This window comes from Serinus canaria, chromosome 5, assembly GCF_022539315.1.
Source record: "Serinus canaria isolate serCan28SL12 chromosome 5, serCan2020, whole genome shotgun sequence".
Lineage (NCBI taxonomy): Eukaryota > Metazoa > Chordata > Aves > Passeriformes > Fringillidae > Serinus > Serinus canaria.
Genome location: NC_066319.1, coordinates 21182001 through 21206460, shown reverse-complemented (window position 1 = coordinate 21206460; position 24460 = coordinate 21182001).

Genomic DNA, 24460 nt, shown 5'->3' with positions numbered 1-24460 from the left:
ATGAGGAAGATTGCACTTTTGGTCTATTCCCTGTAGGAGCAAAAGACATATTGCTTTGATTCATTTTTATAACCCTTCCTAAGAGCAATACATATTTCTTTATTTATACTTAGACTGACTTTTTTCAAACCTCAAGAGAGTGTGAAACGTTCCAGAAGAGACATGTTGAGAAAGACATTTCTGAAAGACTGCATCTTTTCCCATTGAACAGCATTAACTTTGTAATTGCATAAGAAAAAGTAGTTCTATTGATTCTCAGTAACTTTTTCACCCTCTGTGAATAACAACATAGCTAACTAAAACAAAAGCCATATTTTATGACTAGTAATGAATGGGTCTTTTTGCTTGGCTCCACTCTTTAGTGAATGGAGTACTGGGAATTGACAAATTTGAATTGAATAAATAGTAGGAACACATTATGTTTGGATTCTTCAGTCCCTGGTTTGGGTCTCCTAAGGTAGAAATAAGACAAGCTCAAGAGATTGAATACAGCATTGCTTTTATTTAAAAGCTGAGACACTCAACTTCTCTAATAATTAAGGCTGGGATAAAATATGTTGCATTTGCAGTTTCAGGCTTTGCGTTTTTGGTGTATTTGTTTCTACAAAAAACTTGTGCCCAAACCAAAGCACCAGTAGGACAGCATTAGAAATGCATAGGATTTGCTGAGGCAATGCTATTAGCAGGCATTGAAAGAACAGAATTGCTGTGATTCAGCAGAAGGCCTCAGAAGACCTCTCTAGGAGCTCTTCTAACCACTTCTTGGGTCATGGCAGATAGTTTCCTCTGCCTACAGAGCACACACTATGTTAGGAATCCCTTGGATTTTGGTATGTAGAACTTGGTTCACTGAGCTCCCTCATGTATGGCAGACCAAGTGCAAGTAATTTTCTGGCAGGTCAGAAACAGTAATCACAAAAATAAAAAGTCTCCTTCAAATCAAATAAACCATAAATAATCTCCACGGACAAAGTTCTATTTTGAAGACTGATAGCAAAATCCTATTGGCATTCTATTGGGAGGGGCATGCTAAGAGTTATGCATTTTTTTTTTTCTAGAGATATCTTCAGAACAATTTGTTTAGGCTAATAACATGAAGCAAAGCAATGCTTGATGGCAAACTAGTACTTGATTTGCTTGGGGAAAGGTAACTTCAACTTTCCTTTGTGTTATGCATTTTATCAAAAGCTTTGATATACTTTTTTTTCTATGTAGGAACTTTGGCTCATTCAGTATAAAGAATGAGTGCAGAACTTTACAGATTCAGCCTTGCACATGCTTCTGAGGTTTTCTTCCATAAAAATTCCTGATTTATCTATAGAAAAAAAATTTCCTCATGTAATTTTTCTGCATTTCTTATTAGATATGCAAGATACCTATCCAGTCACTGGGCTGCCTACTGGAGCATCTTCCACACTCCAAGGCTTTCAGCCATGTGCTCTGCCCTCAGGCTGTGGGGAAGGAAACAGTATCTTGCATCCTCTAGACCCTCTTCTCTCTTACATAGCCAGCTAATTTCTGAGGATTTCTTGTATCAAGGACACATATAATACATGCTGAGGACTGCATGCATTCTGTGCTAAGAGCTGAGAGTCCACACTGAGCAAATCACCTCAAAAGTCATCGACAAAGTATTCAGTGACCTGGGTTTTTTCAGTTGCTAACAAGGTAAGCTTATTTTCGGAAAAGAAAGCTGCCACCTTAAGTATCAGCTGGGCCACTGTCAAACAGAACTTGTAAAAGCCACAACTGAATATTTTTTTAAAAAAATAAGTATTCTAGAAATAAAGTCATAATAGTATAATAACAAAGTAAGAAGATTAGCTGAGAATAGAAACAATGAAAAGGAAAACAAACCTGTCCATTAGGAATGATAAAATATCCTGAGTAGAGATCCCTTAGAATATATACAGAGGGAAAACTCCAGCTTTTTTTTAAGTAGATCCATTTCTTTTTTTCTACTGAAGTTGATTTTTAAAAAAGGTTTTTATTTGCAATATTGATAAGAAATGCATTGCAAACAACTATTGCTGGTGGCTTAGATTAAGCAATTTTGCATTTATCATTGTTAATCCAAGATGTTAAAAATGGTAAATCAGGCTACATAAATCATTACTATGGAAAATGGGGCTAGACACAAACTCATTACATGACCTCATTACTATTCCACGCCTTAAAGCAGAATCAATGGGAGCTTAAATATCCCTGGGTAGTAACCTGTCCAGTTTGCTCTTAAAAACCCTCACTGGTGGAAAATCATAAGCTCTCTAGAAAAATTGTCCTACTACTTAACTATCCTTATAGCAGAAGGGTTCCTTAATGTTTAACCTCAATCTTCCCAGCTGCAATTTTAATCCCATAAAACTAGTTTAAAAATCATGAGATTTAAAAAGTAATATCCCTTGGGATCTTTATATTATTTGCCTTCTAGTGTTTGATCCTTTCAGATTAACCTTTCCAAATGTCTCCTAGCAGCCATGAGAACTTGAAGCTTATTTTCTGAAAAGAAAAATGAAAGTTGGATTTCTTGTAAAATAATATAACTCAGTAAACCAGGATTTCAAGGGGAAAAAATCCCACCCAAATTTGCAGGGCTGGTAGTAAATGTACAAGAGCAAAAATCTGTCTGTGAGAAATACATGATGAGGGGTGTGCCATATTATGTTAATCTACATCATAACTAGGTATGCATTTATACAAATTTATACAAATTTAAGTCCTGTTTCAGAACTCCCTTAGACTGGTGAAAATAAGGAGAAACATTGTTAGAGTCAGTGAAATGTAAACTGATGTAAAATAAGAGTAGATCTCATCCTTAAGAATGCAAAGTTGTGGGGTTTCTTCTGTAAAAGAATAACTTTTTGACATGATTTTTATGAACTGTTTCCACTGAAAGAAATGCTGGACAGAAATAAGCATGCTATGCATATTTCATTATTATAGAATGTATCAGTTGGAAAAAGCAAATTTGGAGCTAGATTAATTTTTGAAAGCATTTCTAATGTTAACTAATGTGTGTTCCTGAAACCTATTTATTAGACAGAATTAATTCAAAGAGTTAATAGAACTTGGCTACATTTCTGGGAAGTTAGACATTTTAGTTTGTTCTCAGTGCAACTAATTGTAACTTTAATTTTCCATAAGTAAGGGAGAAAAAAAATTAAAAAATGTGGCTTAGCACTTGTAATATGCAATTTTGAACCTAATTAGAGTGCAGCATCTCTCAATCCTGGATTCATTGTATTGTTAGTGAAAAAAAATGCACAATGTAGTTGTGCATTTCTTTGCTTTTAGCAATCCTTCAGATCATCAGTGTAGTGCTCTATATTTCCTTTATCTGACGTAGGGCTGAAGATGAAAGGCTGTAAGACTTTTAGAAATGCTTATACCTTCCTATGCCAAATTACATCCTTTTGTATTTGCAGATGTGAGTACACTGCTGCTACTACCCATTCCTGACTTGGGAATTGGATTACTGAAATATGCTGTGCATGGAAATAAAGTATAAATCATATTAGAGGGAGAGCTGATGCAGGAGACAGTGAGCTGAAACATGGGTGCTGTTTGTCAAATGCAATACAAATGATTGGCTCTGACCTATAGAGACTCTTATGACTTCAAATCTGACGACCAGCAGGACTTGGCAATAATGTCACTGGTGCAATCAGTGACCATGTTAAAGTACCCTGGTTTTAAAAGATCTTCCATCAATGAGTCCTCAAGGATTCATCCTGACTATCAGCTACCAACCCACTGATCTTCAGGATAAACTGCAAGCCACCTTTTTTGCTATACAACAGATGTGGCTAGGGTATAACAAATGGAGAAGCTAAAATGAAGTCATAGGCTAGAAAGTAGAAGTGTTTGTCTAGTTCTGCGACTGACGAATTTGGAAAAGCCACTTTCCTTCTTTGTGCCTCTATTTTCCTTCTATACTTTATCTGTGCAACTAAAACAAAACATTTGAGCATCTACAGCTATTTTTTTTTACTTATAAATTGGCTACAACAAAAAGAGCTTGAGGAAAACATATATAGACAATCCTTAGAGTTAGCATTCATTGAATGAAACTTGATGCTCATTTGCCCCAGTATCTTTTCCTGAAAATACATCGTTCTCCAAGTATAAAGCTAATACAGCAAGAAGGAAACTGGGTTACAGGCTGATTTTATAAACTTTGATATCCATGTTGGACTGTTCCAAGGAACAACTGGTATGATGCACTTTCCATGATACATCCTCTCAGCTTTTGACAGTCAATAATCCAAATAATCATAGAATGGGTTGGGTTGGAAGGGACCTTAAAGATCATGCAGTTCCAAACTCCCTGCTCTGGGCAGAGATGACACCCACTAGTCCAGGTTGCTCAAAGCCTCATTGAACCTGACATTAAACACTTCCAGGGATGGAGCACCAAGTTTTCCAGACAATCTGTTCCAGTGCCTCTCCCCCCTCACACTGAGGAATTTCTTTCAAATATATAATTTAAACTGTTCCTCTTTCAATTTAAAGCCATTCACCTTGTTCTATCCCATTAAATGCTCCTCTTTGACTTTCTTGTAGGATTATTTCATATACTAGAAGGCTGCTCTCTGGTCTCCCCAAAGTCTGTTCTTCTCCAGGCTGAACCTGAACTGGCTCAGCCTGTCTTGACAGGGGAGGTGTCCCAGCCCTCTGGTCATTGCTGTGGTTCTCTTCTGGTCTTACTCCAAGGTCTACATCCTTCTTGTGCAGGTGGCCCAACAGGTGGGTGCAGTACTTCAGGTGAATGGAGTGGAGGGAGAGAATCTTCTCCCAGAGACTCCAAGTGCCAGAGCCTGTACCTAAATGGTTGTGCGTTTTCTGCTCTTTCACTTACCCTCAACGCAGTTCTGTGATCCCTTTTTGGAAGCATTCCTGCTTTTGGCTTCCATTATGCTCTCAGTAGGAAAAGCACAATAGGTATTGGTATCCATTGTGCTGCTTGTTGTTGGGGAAGAATTAATTGTTTTCACAGTGCCTGGTAAGGGGTTGTACTTTGGACTTCTTCAGGTCTCATTTTGTGTTATAATAATGGCTCCTTTTTCATCAAGACATACACCTTTGCCAAAGGTCCAACACACAGGGTATTTAAAGTGAGTATCTGTATTCTTTCTCAGATGCCTAGCACAGGAATATGCTGGAAAGCAGATTTGATTGCTACTATGGTGCTCTGCCTCTCACATCTACTCAGTAGCTTGTTTGAGAGTAATGGCTTAAAGGAATAAAGACAGTGCTTGTCTCCCTGTGTGTCTGACCCTTTCTTGGCTGTGAATCAAAGAATCACCAGGAAAACATAACCCAAACAAAAGCACATGCTCAAAGAGGAAGATTTTGATTGATTTTAATGAAAAGTTCTAAATGTTTCTCATCTGTTCTAGCATGCCTCTGACCTATACCACATAATAAGAGAAAAAACTCAGGCATCGCAAGCCACTAAAACAGGAGTTTTGTTATGCTGAATTTATTAATAATCAAGCTACATTAATTCTAGTTTTGCTGGAGATATCCATTTTAAATCAGACATTAATATATTGCAGAACTGTATAATATTATTATTATATATTCTATTCTATTCTATTCTATTCAATTCTAATAGTAATAAGGAACTATCAGGCTGGAATGTCTCCCAGGAATTGTGATTTGATTTTGTATTAAAATAAATCAATCCAGATATTCCTACAAGAATATTTATTGTTTACCTTGTGAAGCAATGAAAAAATGCAGGACTTATACTTTGTCTCTCACAAAAATATGGCAGAGACCAACTTCTGTGACACTAAAACATCAGAAAAATATTAGTCTGGAAAGACCCCCAACAGAGAAGTGAAACCCATTCTCTGCTGAAGCTATTAAAAATAGTGAAGCAAAACCTGATGAGGACCAACCTCCTTCTGTACAGGCACACTCAATTTGTAATGAGAAATAGCCTAATTATGCTCCACTTCAGCATGCAGAAAAATGATCCAACCAGGTAACCACAGATAATAAATCCAACATGAATGTATGGTCCCAGTGCCATTGGTTGCCAGACCAAGGGAACTCAGCCCAAAAGAAAACTAATGGTTTTAGCACTCACTGAGGAGAGATCCAAGACGTTGGTGTAGCATGATTATGTCCCAGTTAAAACCCCGTAACTGAGAGGAACAAAAGAAAAAGAATTTAATTTCTTGGTCAATATGTAACACAAACTGAAAAGCTTCTATGTGGCATAGGTAGACAGGAGACAATGCTCGATCTATTTGTTGACATATCCTTCAGAGCTCAAAATCATAGCTGGGCTATAGGGTCAAAGCAAAGCCCCTTGAAAGGGCTTCCAGTTCTCACTTTTCCCAAGTACCTGTATGCAGCTAGCAGAAAGGTAGGCTGATCATCTGAGGTAACAAAGCAGTTCATATCCTAACACACACACACACACAGAGCAGTTGCATTTCTGTAAGTAGACGCTATACTTTCAGTTCTTGATCCCAACAATCATCCAGCTTCCTTCCACCAGCTAGGAGCTTAAGTGTGAGCTGGCTTCTCTTCAAGGATAAAAACTTCCTAAAATGAATGGCAAAATGAAGGATGCCAGAGTTTTTGTGATATGATGGAAGAAAGGCTATTCAGAATATTTCTAGCTTTCTTATACAGTTTTTCAGTCACTCGTGTGAGGGATTCTCTTACTATTTTGAGGATGCTTTCCTGCCTAAAGATTCTTTTCTGAAAAGGAACGTAATGTGAAGTTTGAATCTGAAAAGGCTTCATATACCTTGTGATTTAAGATTGCCTCCACTTAATGGTGAAGAAAGGAAAAGCCTGAAGAAATAATAAATGCTGTAGTGCAGAGCAGTATTGAATTAGACCCTGTAATTCCCAGTCCTGCTGCAAACCATGCTCAGCAGAGGCTCATTGGAGACAGCATAACAAATGCAGAAGAGATTAGAGTTTTGTTAAAGGAGCAGAGGAATAATTCTTTATCAAGCCCCAGAATTTACATAAAGAACTGTGACCAGGTGATAGATTCTGGAAAACACAAGACAAGTAAGAAAACTCTCAAGGCTTCTCCCATCTGATATGGGTCTTACTGCAGAGTGACAGGAGATGACCTAACGTATTGATGGTTGTGGGGCTTTTGCTGTATATCTGAGAAAGACAGAAATAGAATGAGACAGAAAAAAAGCCTGTCTGCTGCATGTTGATCAGGTAGACAGAGGAGATCTGATGTTTCTCTTTAAGCCTAGTATTTCTGAAGGGACACGTTTCAGATCTGCTATGACCCCCTGGAGGCACATTGGCATTTCTGGTTGCACGCTCATCATTACGCTTTTTAGTTTCTGGCTTAGCATAGCAATTACTGTGGTACACCAAATGTTACCCAGAACTTTATCAGAGTGTTTGAAAATCTAAAAACATGTAAAACCATGTATGCCAGTAGTACCAGCAGTGGACATGCAGATGTATGGGGAGCTGGAATGTCATAGAACCAGGTGTGCTGGAGTCATTTATTTGGACATAATTTTGGCCCTGAGTAAGAACATTTAGTAAGAAGTTCTAGTTCTCTTTTGCTGTAAAGTGAAACTGCAATCCAGGTTATTGTACAGACTTTTGAAATGTGCTATATATAATAGAAAAACTACATTGCTGATGAGCTCTCTGCAGCATTTCCACTGAAGGCAGGACAAAGTGCAGTTTCCTTTTCTTTCAGCTTTATTTAAAACTGACACTAGAGATTTTATTTTTGTAAACTGCAATGAAAATGCCTCTTGATTACTCCATCATGATACTGGTCTCATGCATGTAGTAGAAAATAATAACTTCTAAATTACTAAGTGTCTTAGCTCATAAAATTTCACTGTATAAATAGACTGTATTCCATGCTGCTCCTGTTGGGAGTTATATAAATTATTCTGATAAACTAGGTGGATGCCTTTCTATATACTATGATAACATATTGCATTGCTGTCACTGTGGATACTGTTCTTCTCTACCTATTTGTACTTCCAGCTTCCTAAAAGGAATCAGAGCTAGGTTTCTCTTCCTTCTCTTTGTTCATTAGCCAAAGGAAAGCCACCAACAGTTAAGATGGTGCAGGCCATATTTCAGGTGAAGATCCCTGTAAGGACTATTTGTCTTGTAAAAAAAATGGAATGCTCTTTAAGTTGATGAGAATTCTTACAGAATCCCAGAAAAACATCTTTCTTTCACCTTTGACATTTCACATTCAGGGATCCACCCCTTTGTCTTTTTTTTTTTTTTTTTTTGCTATGCTTGCTGCTGCTTTGGCCCTTATCACATTATATATCACACATTTGACAATTTATGTGCATCTACTCAATGAGAAAACCCAACACACACAATAATATAATGAATTCTCTAAGATTATCTACATAATGTTGTGTTCTGCTGTTCTACATACTGAAAAATTTTGGTAATGAGAAATATGATTAAGGTTTCCAGAAATATTATAATTTCAATCAGATTTTTAAAAATTATATAATAAAAGGAGAGATATTGTTCTGCAGATTTTTATCCTCTTCAGGGCTCAGATCTTTTCTCACTACTTGCTTTGGATGAACTTTGAAGTTCCTATCTTGGCAAAATGCACTTTTCTATTTCACAGAAAATGCATTTTTACTGGAATAAAACTATGTTCCACACATAATTTTAAAATACCCAGACCAAAAAATCTTTTCCATTTGAATCTACCACAAAAAAGTCTACAGTTTTCCTATTGACTGACAGCTAGAGTATTTGGAAAGAATCAAAAGCAGGCTGAATACCCTTAAAATTAAAGATATTGTGTTTTCCAGTCATGTGTTGTGATTTTTAGGAGACTTTCAAATACCACCCTGATGCCACTATGTATGTCTCTCTCAGTGGCACAATTTGACTCAATTATCCTTACTCTAAAATCTTTTGATATGAGCTGTGATAATTGGAGTTGTTTATGATGCATTAATCTAGGAGGCTACAGATCAAAACTGCCGGAGTGTGAGATTGAGCTGACTTGGAAGAAATGAATTCTACAGGACCAGCTGCCAAAATTGCTGCAGAAACATTAGGAATAGAGGCTATGAATATGCCCTGTCTGATTTTTTTTTCTCAAGAGGCAGAAACTCATGTCACAGAGTTAGCCATGTTTCATGTCTAACCACTTCAGTGTTCTTCTTTCTCCTTGTGTTGTGGTTACAAACTGGGTGAGGTTCTTATGGTGCAGACTAGGACTAGAGGCTCTGAAAGGCACTGCTGTGGGGTTTGAAAGAACCTGGTTCTTGGTGAGGTAAAAAGCTTTTGACGTCCCTAGAGTCCAGGTAAACTTGGAGCTAAGGGATATTATTGTCACCTGGTCTGCAAAGCTCAGTTTTCCCTCTCCATTAAACCAATACTCTCTGGCATCACAGTGCCAGAGGATCCATCTTCATCCCAGAGCTTACTGCACCTAATGATAAGAGATCGCCTAAGATGGGGGTGGCTTTTGGACAACTTCTGCACTTGCAAAAGTCGTGGCTGCAATTAACTAGATTCCAGGGTTCCTACAGAAACACACAAAGTTTTGCAAACAGCTGAATCTCTGTAACTAAATTATTCCCTTTGGTTTTTAAAAAATAAGAAATTATACCTTTGGTCAACATGTTTAACACATTTACCTGAATTTCATGGAAAACTGAAATATTTGAGTATATTTGGGTTTGAGCTTCCAAAAAATTAGGAAAGAAAACACAGATCTTCTGGGTAATGGAAGAAAAGAGGAAGGGAATTATCATCTTAGACGACAGAAATCAGTATTTGGATGTGTCCCCTTCACAAAACCAACAACTACTAAAAGCTTCTGGAACCTCCACTTTCACCCCCACATTAATTAATATGTAACCATTCTACCCCTAAAAATTGCTACAAGAGGTCTTTGTGCTTTGCATTCCCTAAAATTTTTGGTTCCTTTTCATTTTCCTTCCTTCACTTTCAGGTAGTGTGAGGTGGTTGGATTGAAAATCTGGAAATAGTAAGACGCATGCAGGCAAAACTGAAAAGGCTTTTCAGGCAAGGCAAGTCAATGACTAGCTTTATGGTTGGACTGTTTACATATGAACATCTATATCTGGGAAAATACTGATGGGCTTAGACTGTAAAGTCATACTTTAATTGAATGCACTTTTATTTTCCACAACAACATTAGACATACCGTAGTACATGAGGAGTGGTTAGCAGAAGTTCTGTTAAAATTACTCCTTTGGGGGAAGTCATGTGGGAGAGAAGTGATGTCTTAAAAAAGGCAACTCATTTGTAGTCAGCTGGGTCTTACCAACTCAATATCAGCTGGGGCTGCAAGAGTTCTGGATGAATACTAAGATCAAATGTTAATAAATCCAAACAAGGGCATTATAGTATCTTTGATGTAGGAAATCCCCATATATAAACAGAAGTTTCTATATCCCCATATAGAAACTTCTGTATTCTATTCTATATATAATAGAATACAGAAGTTTCACCCATGAATACATAAAAAGCAGGTAAATCCTCACTGTGCTAGTATAGGGATAGGGCCCAGAGAGAATATTTTTGTTAATATCCTGGGCTGGAAAAAGTTTGAACTCACACTAAGTTTTATTGGCCTAGGATACAAAAGAGTCTATGAGTCCTAAGAATTTAAACTGTTTTAACATTTCATCAATTTATCCTTAGTTTTTAAGAAATTATTTAGTGTCACTACCAAGTGTCTGTTCCTATTCTTCTCACTTTTTCATTGTTTTTTCCCCCTTTCATTGGTCTTCTACATTCCTCCTCAATTTAAAAAATAATAAAATCAAAACAATCACTGGTAAGCAAAATAAATTGGGGAAGGTCCTCATAGCAGAATTAAAGTAAGGAAAAAAAATTGTAAGGAAGATGGATTGTAAAAGAATTTTTATGTAGAAAATAGAGAGGAAAAATTAAAGTACAAAACAGAATGTCTGAGAGGCAGGTGAGCTGAAGAAGCCTACAGGAGATGTGGACCTGGCTGCCTCTGTGAAGCCTGCCTACATCATAAAAATATTTGGGTGATATTTTTTGCAAATTATCCTAGTAGCAATTCTCCAGTGTACCTCTAGAATTCCCAGAGAGATTAAATATGACTTCATTTGGCCTAGAATATCCTCCCTATCAGTTATGTCTAACACTAGAGCCTTTTCTCCAGAGTTAATGTGTTTTCTCATAGGACTGAGCTCATGTGAATAACTAGTGCAGGTCAGAAGAGAGATTTAAACAAGTCCATTTTAAAAGGCAAAATCTTATAAAGTAGTTAAATCTACTGTAGGACTTTTAATAACATTGATAGAACAGCACTGCCTGAAGTCTGAGAAAGGAAAAAAAAATGGGTACATTTCAGTTGGCCTTCCTGTGGATACAAGATTTAATATTGTTAATGCTATAAATTTTTCTGTTCTGGTCCATTCCTTGACAATACATAAGTCTATTCTCTTTTCTCTCTCCTCATATGAGCCAAATTAAATCTGTTTCCCCGGGAGAGTGAAGCACACAACTTTTTTTTTTCTTCAAATGTGAGACTTGAAGGATTCATCAAACTGCATCTGGGTCTGTGTTTCTTGACCAGCCCCAAAATATTTTTCTCTGTCTGGAAACAAAACTTCTTTATTTCTGCATATCTATGTTTGCCTAGCGGTGTAATGGTGTGCAAGAATGAATTCAGAAATGTGCATTCCAGCCTGAACAAAAAGCAGTGAATGAACTTTGCAAACAGGCTTTTTGAAAAGAGGCAAAAGCACTTGCCTGCATTTACACTCAGCTAAAGTATTGCTTTAGTGTGATTTAACATTCTATTAACCAGACAGTAATTTGTACAAGAAGTCCTCTTCATCCTTTGACCTTTGGATTATTTGGTATTGCTCTGACAAGACAGCCTTTTGAAGTGAGCTCTTTTGGGTCCTCCATTGTAGATCTTCTGGATAAATCTCCAGTTCAGTGTGGAAATCAAAAGGTTAATGCAGGATGATATAGAAGGATTTAGTTGGAACAGAACACTTCACCTTTTTTTGTATTGCCTTGTCTGCAAATATCCAGCCTGCTCAGCTCCTCTTCCATTACACAGCCTTGACCGGGCAACCTGTCCTGACAGTAAACTTGGGCTAAAAGGCCAAGTAAAAGGGCAAAGGATGTGTCTAGGTTGTAACTTCTGCAGTATTTGGCTAGTGGGGTGTCACAAATGTGTTCAGATTTGAGACCATCTCACAAGACAGACTGTTCTGCAATATCCAGCCTCCTTTAAATCTGGAATTTGAGGCAATAGATGGCACTGTTGGACTAAAAACTTTGGCTGGCAAGGAAGGTGACTTCAGGGTCCTGCTGATGGCACCCTCTATCTCTGCTGCAAGAAGAGTGAACCTCTTCTCTGTTGCGTGCACACCCCTGCTGTGGTCCCCCTCTGCCAGGGCTGGGAGGCTGCTCTGCACCCCTGCCAGGGTTCAGTGCCCACCTCAGAGCTGCATCAATGGAGAAACAGGCTCATCACTTCTCCTCTCTCCTTTTGATCTTTTCTTTGTAATCTGATGATTAATAGCTCCAGGTGAGTAATAACAAGGGAAAAGTTACTTGTATTTGCTGCTGTTATTGAATAGCAGACAGATTAAATGCTGCATGATGCTAAGTTTTCTAAATGAGAGTATTTACTCGAGTTTGCTTCCCCCTCTTGTGTGTGTACTTTTTTTATGCCGGTAGAGAGAGTTCATTAATCAATAGAATTTACAAGGGACTATGTATTTTAGCAGAAAATTGTCAGTTACAATTCTTTGCTGTTTAGTTTGTCCTCCAGCACTGTTTACTTCATTGTTCCCTATTAATCAAAGCAGCAGAGGTGAGGACAGCTAGGAAAACTTGTGCTGGATGTTTCTGTTCATTCATTTATTCTGTGATTTGCTATTCTGCCCATCTCTCAGAATCTTCCTGCACTTACTCAAGTGGATCTATGTCATCATCCCCAGGGTTACAAGAAGAAAGCGCTGATTTTTAATTTCTACTGAGCTGAAGTCTCAATTTTTTATGCTACAACAATGAATATTTTGCAGTTTTGAGTGGTTCTGCACCAAGATGTTAAAAATTGAAGTTCACAGCCCCCTCAAAGGCAGGTCAGCCTTGCCTAATTTGGCAGCTGAAGCAGTAAGTCATGGATTTTAAATGTCTTGTCCAAGGTCATGCTGCTGCTCAGTAGTGGAACAGGGACTAGGACACAGAATCATCACCTCTCAATTTTGTTTCTTCTCCTCCTTACCCAGATTTAGTGACCAGACTGCACTAGAAAAACTGTTTTTCTAGTACAATTAATTCTTAGAAACTGCAGGCAGAACTCTATTTCACATCCCACTGATAAAAACACTCATTGAGCAATGCTGATCAACTACATTTCCCAGTTGGTAAGACTGTATTTCCCTCAATCAAAATTTCTCCATGTACAAGGAAGTCTATGTGTAGATCTCAATGATTTCTTTGTATTCTTACTGTCTTTCCATATATTTTCTTTCACTTCCAAATAACAATGCTGTAGAGGAAGAAGCTTCATTAATGTAATATGGAGGCAGTTCAGATTCTTGAAGCAGAATAATCATACCAAAATTTCCAAGGCTTTTGGCTCTTAGTATTTTGGAAACTTGGCAAAATGCAAGAGTTTTGATCAAGAAGAAATTGGTCAAATATCTTTCAGTTTATCAAGAGTGCAATAATTGTACAGTAGCAATTTTGTTATTTCTTTCTTGACTTTTTGCAATGGTCTTGCTCCTGGAAAACAGAGGAAATTTAACAGCATGTTGTAACAGTCCATTTGGAAATTGCTTTGATATGTAGCCTGTGAAAAATGTTGTCTGGGCTCCTGCAATGTTATTGCTCTCCAAATCAACTGGAGATAGATTGAACAGGGAGAACTGGTGGAAAGATTCAAATGCATGACTGTCGAGAGAGACTTATGGTATTGCAAGAAAGTGTTGTGATGAAAGCTACCATAGATTAAAGTTCCAATTAAGGTGAGTATGGAAGGATTAGAGTGACTGAGAAGAATATATATATACACCTGTGAAATTATTGAGATTTGCAAATTAATATTTTCACCCATACTTTAATCCACTTTTTCTGCATCTGAGACCTTCATTTTTGCCACATAAAATCATGTGAAACAATCATTACTCCATGATGTTTTTCAGTTTGTCACAAAATTGGCACCATAAACATTTGTGACCAAACAGAGATGAAAAAAATTTAAATTATATCAAAATGTTCTACTATTTAAGAAATTCAGATCAAGATCTTCTGGCAGGCAATCCCTGACAAGGGGATAAAAAAACTCTGTTTGAGTGCCTTAGTTATTGAAAAATACTTGTTTAGCTCTTAATCCTGGGATGAAGATCTACCAACATAGCTTGATAAAGGAATGACTAGAAATGTTTGGGAAAGGGGAAAAAAATGGTAAAGGAGGGCATTGTGAATTCAGTCAGCTTGTTGAGAAAAGCAGATCAAAGGATAATTACCAAAATGTTCTCTCTGTAGAAGATGTTCTTCTCCGTAGAAGTTAATGGTTTTTGGTGAGTGTGTTAGGAAAGAAAAGAAGAAGATGAATAAAAATGAAAAATATTCAAAAAAAGGATCAAATTATTAAGGTGTGTTTAATGTGCCTGATCTACTGAGTTGCCTTTAGAAATTATATTTAATGATGCACCAAAGAAAATTAAAGATGAAATCACAATCTGAAATTAAAAGTTAGAGAGTTCTTAAAGAAAACTAGGAAATATTTATTTTCACATTTCCCTTAAACAGCTGTCCATCTAAGTCCTGTGGGGAAGTGGGTCTTTCTGAAAAAACTTGTGCACTTCTTCATGGCCAGAGTGGTCATTTAGATTTGGACAGTAAAACCTACCCAAAATATCCTTTACCATTGAAGCCAGCAGGCACATAGGAGCTGTAATTCTTGTTTCAATGTCACATTCCAGTTTTTCTGTCTCCTTTTAAGCAATAATCAGTAATAGGTGCATCAAAGACACAGGATCATAGAATGGTTTAGATTGGAAGGGACCTTAAAAATCTTCTTGTTCCAATCCCACTGCAATGGGCAGGGGCACCTGGTTGCTCAAAGCCCCATCCATCCTGGCCTTTAACACTTCCAGGCATGGGATATCCACAACTTCTCTGGACAACCTGTTCTAGTTCCTCAACACCCTCGTAGTGAAGGATACTTGTTCAGGCACTGCATACTATAGTACATGTATATAGTGCAAAATTCTGCTCTATTCTGGGTCTAAATAAAAATAGAATTATGTCCCAAAGTGTGCAGCTTTAAATTTATAAAATTAATTGAAGCACTAAGATATTAATCTATTTTTACCCAAATTTTTTGAATGTAGTGTTAAATATTCCCTGATTCTCTATACTTGTTGTGGGCCTACTTATTAAAAAATAATCAAATGTGTATGTTTGTAGGCTGGGCCTGAGGTCTTTGAGAGTTCAGAAATTTGTAAAGCTTTCTTCCATAACTGAATTAGAGGATAAGAATAATAAAATGGATATTAAGTTGCAGAGTGGTAGAGAAACCAAGATGAAAAACAGGATTTTGTACAATCTAGTTTCTGGCAGGACTAGGCAGCTTGATCATGACTGCGGCAGTATATTAAATTTCACAGTAACTTGGGAATATTGTTTTCTGTGTTATCTTGTATCAGGAGCTCTCTCAGTTTCCCCCACACAGAAATGTTGTTCAATTAGTGAATTGCTTTTTGTGAAGAGTTCTGGTAAATGGGAAGTGCTTCACATTGGCAGTCAAGGCTATAGAATAATCATCTAGGAGATTTTGTGAAGGTCACATTGATTTAGTCATTTGCAGCCAAATTGGACAAAGCAGAGGAGATTGTTTTGTCAGCAACAGTCCTGCACTAGGATGAAATTCAGCCATACACAGAGGATCAGAGCAAAACTTAGGCAATCAAATCTTGTTTGGAGATGCTAAAGGGGATCTAAGCGAGGCACAAGGATTGTGTGGAACTTTTAGGATATTCACAAATATTGTAGGGGAACATAAACGAACTCTAAACTGGAGCTACTGACCATTTTCTTTCTTTATCTGTTTTAATTATGGTAATATTAGAGGGTACAGTTATTGGATAACAGTAACTGCAAGAAGATAAAAGAAACCTGAAATCACTATTGAGCAGGAAAGAAACTTTTGCGTTTAATCTTACAATGTAATCTGTCAATGTCTCCACTGAAAAACCATCTGGTTCTGTTATGTGTTCTATACTGTATTCCATTGTGTCTAGTCTTACATTCCACTGGCTGTCTCTTTATGGACAGGTGTTGTGAGGTGAAAGGTGAGAGCAGAAATAATAATGGAACAATGATTCAGGTTTTCAAGTGTAATTTCTGGCTTAATCCCAATCTTTGTGGGTAAATTATTTGATTTGTACTTCTACCTTACACCTAATGAATGAGATGTGCTTTTTCCAAAGTTTATTTCCTTCTAGTCAGTACTTAGATATACTAAAGCAGACTTTGTTTGTCACTGGTCTGTACATGTGCTAGTAGCTTGAAGTGCCAGTGTGAGTGCTGAGTGATTCAGTTCATAAAGCAGGTAGAAAAGCCCTGTAACATTGTTTAGGGGCAATTTTTGGCCTGACATAAGTTTTCATGAGAAGTGCATCAGAAAGCATTGCATATTACCAGTGATAATGTATTTTCCCAGTAAAGAGAATGAGGACACTGCCTCTTTAAAAGTGAAGCTAATTTTGTGGAAGATCCAGCATCTTCTCCAAGAATAAAGAATAACACAGAAGTAGAAAAGATCAGAAATCTTAGTAAAGAAATCAACATCTATGAAATCAGCAGTTTTAAAATAATGATGTTCTTTTTTTGAAAAGAATCGCTTTGAAAACATTAATAGTCAATAAACTGTTTGATTAAGTATGATTATTTCTGATTTTACAAACAAAGAAACAAAAAGCTTGACTTTCACTGAAATTACAAGACAATGCTACTTTTTATGTGAAGAAGAGCCTGTCACTCTGCTGCTTGACTCAGAAAAAAGTCTCAGTGGCACAGAGATCTTTATGTGAGAAAAGAAAACTGTGGAATTTAGATTTCATGAAATTAGCCTAACTATAACTTCTGACTTTGGGGTCATTCAGCTGCCAGCAATATTTCATAATTCCACTGCCTCTTTCGTTGTGGAGCTCACCTTTGACAGCATTTTTGCCAACTGAAATATCAAGAGAGACTAAAACTGGGCCTGAAGCACCTCAAAAGTGTCTGGTTTCTTAGTGAATTTAGAGGATTCTGTGTCATAAGCTGAGCCAGTGAGGTTTTGAAGATTGAGTAATCCTTCTTAGCCTTGTATCCTGCAGGGAAAGGGGCTTGGAACAGCATCTAACAGCTCACACAAATGAAAAGACTCACTCAAAGGCAAAGCTGTTCACTCAAGTAGGTTTTTTTTTTTCCGAAGTTCTACACTCTTAGGACTTTACTATTAGAAGAACAGAAATGGTTATATTAGGGTATTTAAATCACATTCCCCGTGCTGGTCCTCTTTAAATTGTATAGAAATTCTTGAAAGAGGAATGCATCCTAATGAAATAGATGGTATTATAATGCACTGTAATCCAAGAAAATAAGAGCAATACATCACAAATGTGACTGGAGAAGAACACAAAATAAAAATTTGAGCTAGTATTTTTATATTTTACAGCTCAGATTCAAAATCTGCAGATTTCTGCATATGAGATGAACAACCCCGATGTGCTCTTCAGATGCATTGGGTTTGCACACGCTTATGTTTCTCTCTTCCTCTCCATGATTTCTTAATTACATACAGGATTTTCCTTTTTGGCATTTGTAAGGACAGAAAAAAATCAGTTTCAGGAGCTCCTAGTTTTATTAGTGTTGTACTTCAGATTCGGACATGGTTTTGAGAGGAACTAAGAACAGCCATGAAATTCTTGATTGAAGAAAATTTTCAGAGTTTCAGAGGTGAGACAAAAATTTAGGTTTTCACACAATTTCCCTTAAAGGTGTGGGGAATTCTTCTTCAGGAGGTATATTATTGGTTGTGATGTGGTATAACAACTAGACATAATGAAGGAAATCTGCCGTCAGGCCTTTTGTTTTCGAAAAAACATATTCGTGTTTTGCTCTCAAAAATACAATTTTTCAACAGAGTGCTCAGTAAAGTTATACATAGTTAAAGACTTGCTGGTAAAACTTTTACGTTAAAAACTTGTGATTTTGAATGGTATGTAACTCAGATTTTCATTTAAAATAAAGTTAAAAAATCCAAACCCAAACATCCAACTCCAGAACCTTCTGTTTAAATGTCTAAACAATTTTTATTTTACAGTAATTTTCAACTGAATGTTAGTATAACTATTGTATTTTGCTGACAAAAAAGCAAGCAAAAAAAAATTTCAGAATACATCAAAGAAAATAGTTTCCAATTATCTCCTCATAAAAAAGAGGAAATTGCACCATATCAACACTCCTTATAAAGAGCTGTTCAGCCATCTAAAAGATTTAATAATTTAATTTAATTATTATTAATATTAGTAGTCGTAAGCCAGACTTTTATTAATTTTAAATTTTTGAGAATTGCTGAAAGCAGCTAAACAAACAACCAACCTTAGCCTAGCAAAACAAACGTGACTGTGGTAAATATAGAGGTATTTGAAAATGTATCAATATGCCAGAATTGCAAGAGAAAACACCAATAATGAGAAAGCAATAGAAGGTTAAGAGTTTGGAAAATATTCAGTGTGTGTTGCTTTATATTAAAAGATTTAAGAGCAATTTTTTTTTCCTTTGTGTTGTATTTGTGTATTTAGGAATTTTCATAATTTCCCTGCTTTGCATCACAAAAATGCTTAACTGTTACTTTTGAATAAAACACAGTGTAGCACTCTGATGAGGTTTTGTGATTGTGTGAGGAAAATTTTGAGAACAGAATTCAAGAGCAGCTGAAACTGAAATCCAAATGCTGTGAGCTTTGTCTCAGATATGTTAAAAAGTACCTGTGGGTGAAACAGTACTTTGTTTGCCCTCAAAGCATCATGTTTGGTTGTGTTCTTACAGGCTCTTTAAAAACAGGAGAAGAATACTGTGGTGGCTAGCCAAAAATTGCCCTTGGTGCAAGAGAGAAATTGAAAAAAAAAAAAAGTAGTGTAGAGAAAGCAGAGAGCTTTCTTTGACATTTTTCTTATCCAATATAAAATAGCTTGCAATTTTGAAAATTCTTTTTGCTAAGAAATAATTGTTGAGAAGTTTTGTTGTCAGATGACCATCAAAGCATTTCAGCCATCTAGAATGAAATTAATACTTCCTTCTCTTTGAGCTGAAAATATTCACACAGGTTTACCTGAATTCTGCAGTTTCTGGGAGACTGGGATTTCATTTTACTGTTTGTGGAAAAATGTCATCAAATCCTGGTCTTTAGCCTTGCATTTTAAAAAGTAGGTGCAGTGTGTCTTCTGTCAGCAAGCCCTTATACAGAATCTCATATCAAAGCAAAGGAAAGCAAAAATTAATAAATTTGCCACTTGCAACTTTCTAAGATAAAAGAAAGGCTATTCACTGAAAACAAAACCAAAACATATTCAGGAACAAATAAATGAACAGTGTTTTCTTAATTTGTAAGATGAAACCAAAAGGGACTGAATTGTGTCTAAAACTACTCCACTGTGTGTTTCTGAAGAAAATGTCTTTGCTTCTGTTACAGTTTTCTTAGCACCTTCTTCACAGTTCGATATCTGTAAGTACAATGGGTGTTTTAATTGCCTGTAGGGGCTGACAATCACTGACAATCAAGCAGTGTAATATTATTGGCTGATTTTTTTTTCCACATTGAAAATGCATCAATATTTTAATTAAATCTACTGGGAAAAGAACTGTCAGGTAAATGTTTGCAAATATGTTCTTGTACTTTCTGTTCTAATAAATAAATAAATGGTATGAAACCCTGCCTGCTAATCCTCAATCCTTCTTATAATCGCAATGTTACATTTCTTCCTGAATTTTAGGCCTTTCTGAAGCCTCATGAAAGTGTCCATCTCAAACTTGCAGGCTGTGCTTGCAACTGTAAGACCAAACTTCCACCAAATATTGTAGAAAATGTTGATAAAAATACTGCACCTTTAATAGCAAAATTGGCAATTGCTAGCAGCTAAGTTTCTTTGCCAAAAATTAACTGCAATATAGCTTAAGAAAATGGTATATATTTACAACAATATATTGTAATTGGAAATACATGCTGAGGAAGGAATATCTAGATGATGTTGAAAATCCCCACATTTCTGCACAGCAATTTTAATTGTCATGCTCCTAGTACCCTTAATGTACCTGACTGCTGCATTTCCATTAAATCAGGCATTAGAAAAAAAAAATCTCATTTAATAGCAGAAACATGTCTTGAAATTTTAATAGAATATCTTGATGCTCATTTGCAAGTAAAATTTGTTAGATAATTTGTTAGCAACTACATATAAGGTCTGTATATAAGAATAACTTAGCTATATTTGCTTGCCCGTTCTATAAGGAGCTGGATATTCATATTTAAATTTTAAAATTATTTAGAAATCAGATGTAGTACGTAAAATCTTCTTCAAATATAGAAGTTTACAACAGTCCATAAGGGCACTAAGTATTTCTATACATAATTTTATAGAATGAGCAAACAAGGCCAAAAGAATCCTTCTAGAAATATAACTTCTGTTGAACTCTGGGTTCTCATGTCAATTTCTTCTCTTTTTGTGCTTGACCCCAGTGGTTATATTTTGATTGGCAAGATGAGTTTTTTGAATGAAATCTCAAGTTACAACTAGTACGTGTGAGGCAGGGTTTGAGGTTCAGTTCTCCTAATGGTTCATTCCAAGGAAAAAGTTAGGATCCTGTCATTTAGCATAAAAAGTTTAAAATCTCTGTTTTCCTATAATAAGGAATGCACATTGTTAACTAAGCATGAGAAAATAATTTATGAACATCTGATGAAGAAAAGACATTCTGACCCTTATTAGTATCCCCAGAAACACACCAATGTGCCCAAGGGAACTGCAAAAAATGTGTGCCTCTCTTAATAAAGCTCCTGATTAAGTACTGTGAATAAGATTAAGTATGCATTCAGTTTCTCTTTCTGCTTTTGAAAATTTATGAGATTTTCTACAATGGTCAGAGCAAGTTTACACTGTGTATGTTTTACATAAAGAAGCTCTGATTTAAGATGTATATACAGCATTGTTTGTCTTTGTCTTAAAAAGAAGTGTTTTTGGAAAGAAGGCTGAATCATGGCACAAAGATGAATAATTACTGTTGGTTTTATACTGCCTCTTACAAGTGACATCACCCTCTTCCACTGAGCCTGCAGAAAGCATAATTCTCCTTCCACTGTGAAAATGAAAGTGGTGTCTCAGACACCAGAGAAACCTGTTCTAAATATATCTTGTCAGAACAGTGCATATTAGTTTAGATGTGGGTGCATGTGTTTCTTTTTCTCTTAACCTTCTTTGTAGTTTTTCTACAAGTATGATGTAGAAACTCCTACTAAGTATTCACTTTTTTATAGGGCAATATTTTTTAACTGGGATCTTTCTTCACCTAATTAATTAATGATTAAGAAAAGAAACATTCCATAGGCCAACATGGAAGAAGCAGTTTGGATAGACTTACAAGTAAAAGATAAGTAGGTATACCCTTGATGTACATTTGCAGCAGAGCAGTCACTGAGATCCATTTGATCTTGTGAAATTTTGAAACCAATATCTACTAAGATGAACTTAGTAAAGCAGACATCTCTGTCTCAATGCTCTCTACAATAAAAGCTTAATGATTTGACCAAGTTAACCTAAGAGTTCTCTAGCGGCAAACTTTGCTTTTTCCATGTCAAGTTTTGCTTCTTGAAACACAAGAGAGTGCTCCATCTGTAAGTAGCACAAGTGTAAATTTTACTCAGAAATAAACAATTCAGAATTATTTGTCCTCCTAATAAACACTTTCCTGGGTTGTGGTGGTGTTGGTGATGAGAGGGAGGAAGAAGAGATGGGGAGTAAGATAGGAAATCAAATTGTTAATTAGATTAACATTCTTGCAGATAGCTAGAAACTGGAAGCAAACAACAGCCTTTAGTGTGACTACTTTGAAGTAATTTACTTCTCTTTAGTGTATTTGTTAAAGGTTGAAGGAATCTCTGGGGCACAACCATTATTTTTTTTTTTTTAGATGAGCTCAGTTTAGGAAATTAGCTAACATGGGAGGACTTACTTGATCTGTTTGTCTTTTTCATAAACTGACTACCATTGCATTCTGTGAGCAGTGTCAGTGATCCATGATGCTTGAATGAAATGTCACTTTGACTGAGGTCATATGTTTCAGACTAGACATTTAGAGATATAACTCTCCCATTGGCTTTTACAGTAAAAAACCAAGATATCTACATAGATGTAAATGACAGATTAATGTTAAAATGTGAGTACTTATTATCCTGATCATTATTGTCAAATTCTCAACTTGTATGGTGAGAGAAAAGATGTTGGGCTCAATTCCAAACTTTTATACCAGTAAAGTCTGTTTGTGAAACTTCAGCTGTCTGAATTTAGTGAGAGAACTATCTCTGTGTACACTTTAGTTTTTTAGTATTTACTTCTATCAAGCCTATGTTCTGAAACACATCACTGATTTAATGTAGATTTCTAACCAGATTAAAGGTTTTCTCTTCACTGGAGTACTTGAAGGAAGGTAGAGATTAATTTGTTCCTTCCTGAGAAAGAGTGTCCTGCATGTTCTAAGACACAGACCCCTAGGAGATATCCGCCTTGGATTCAGAGGCATATCTTTCTTCCTTTTGGCAGGAGAAGGTTCCAACACGCTCATTTAGCTCTGCAGTGTTTTCTTACCCAGAGCTCCTTTCCTAGCAGTCTGTGAGTCTCTGGGGAAAGAAGAGGTGGAAATATCTGAAGCCTGAGGAGAAGATGCTCAAACTTCCCATTCACCAGGAATGCCATCTATAGTAGACCTGGTTCTGCAACCCAGGTTTGTATGACCTTTCAGTTGTGACTTCAGTGGCTGGGGATGTGAAAGCACCTTTAAATCATGCTGGAATTCAGATTATGCTTACAGAGTTGAACAGACCCCAAAGGAGGCCTTTGAAAACTCTCCAGTCCATCCTTTTTTTATCCCTTGATTTGGGTGAAATGAGAAAATATGAATTTATCCTTGATTTGTAACCCTTGGAGAATCCTCTGGCAAAAAATACAATTTTAAAGTTGTACTGATGACTACACCCACAAACGCTAGGTACTGCACCAGCATAAGAATGAAAGCCTTTCACACCTTCTCATTGGAAATGAAAGCAAACTTGAATGAAAGACTAGGGGTCTTTGTCCTCGTTTGTCTCAGTCTATCACTAAATTTACATAAAACACATTCCCTGAAAATCCATGTATTCACTGGACTGTTCACTTTTGACTTTCTTATTAATATCACATTTCAGAGAGAGAATTATTTCCACACGATACACTGGCACAGCCCCTCTGGGTAAGAACAGAGCCTTCACAATTTTTAATTCCAAAATTAAACAATCCAAAATACATGGGAGGTTCTTACAACAAACGCTTATTTTCTATTTTTCCTATTTCTTATCTTCCTTAACTATTCAGGGATGAAGACAACAGGACACAAGAGTAGGAAAGAACAGTAGACTCTAAATAGAGTCTACAATATATTGCAGAAAACTTTCACATATAAAAATAAACAAAAAAATTATTAGACCCATCAAAGCTTTGTGAAAAAACACAAATCAGGAAAGAACAATATGCTCTGGCACTACTCTTTTAAACCTGTATGAAGTTCCCTTTACAACCATGAGGATTTTCAATTTCTCATCATAATGATACTGCCATGCTTGGGACTTGCAATAAGGACTTTGTGTCCAGTACCGGCTATTGATAACACACAGTCTGTGCCCAAAATCACAGGTGGAAATAAATGGCCTATGTAAAACCCTGTTACTATTCCTCTTTGAAAGAAAAGAATTATTTTTTCTGTCATCAGTCATCAATCCTGAAACAAAAACTGAATACAAGTCTTAATGCTGTGATTCATTTTGATTCATTTTTCCAGTCAGATCAAGAAAGAAATAAAGCTGCAACTAAAAGTGTGAAAATTCTGAATTGTGTTCCTTGGAGCAATTAGACATCTTCTGTGGAAACTGCTAGAAGAAAAAATTTCAATGGTACATCAAGGTTTGGCTGAATAAAAAAGTTGTTTTCTATCTAAAAATCAGGATCTTTCTGTGGGTAATTGAATATATGTATGGAAAGGAAAATATATGGGCAAGTGTTTGAGAAATTTTTGAACTCTACTTTTTAAATTTATTCTTTATTTCTTTGGGGCAGACTTTAGTGCTCAAAGCTTCTTAGCCATTTGGAAGTGGATTCTGAAGCATTTTACTCTTTTTCTCATC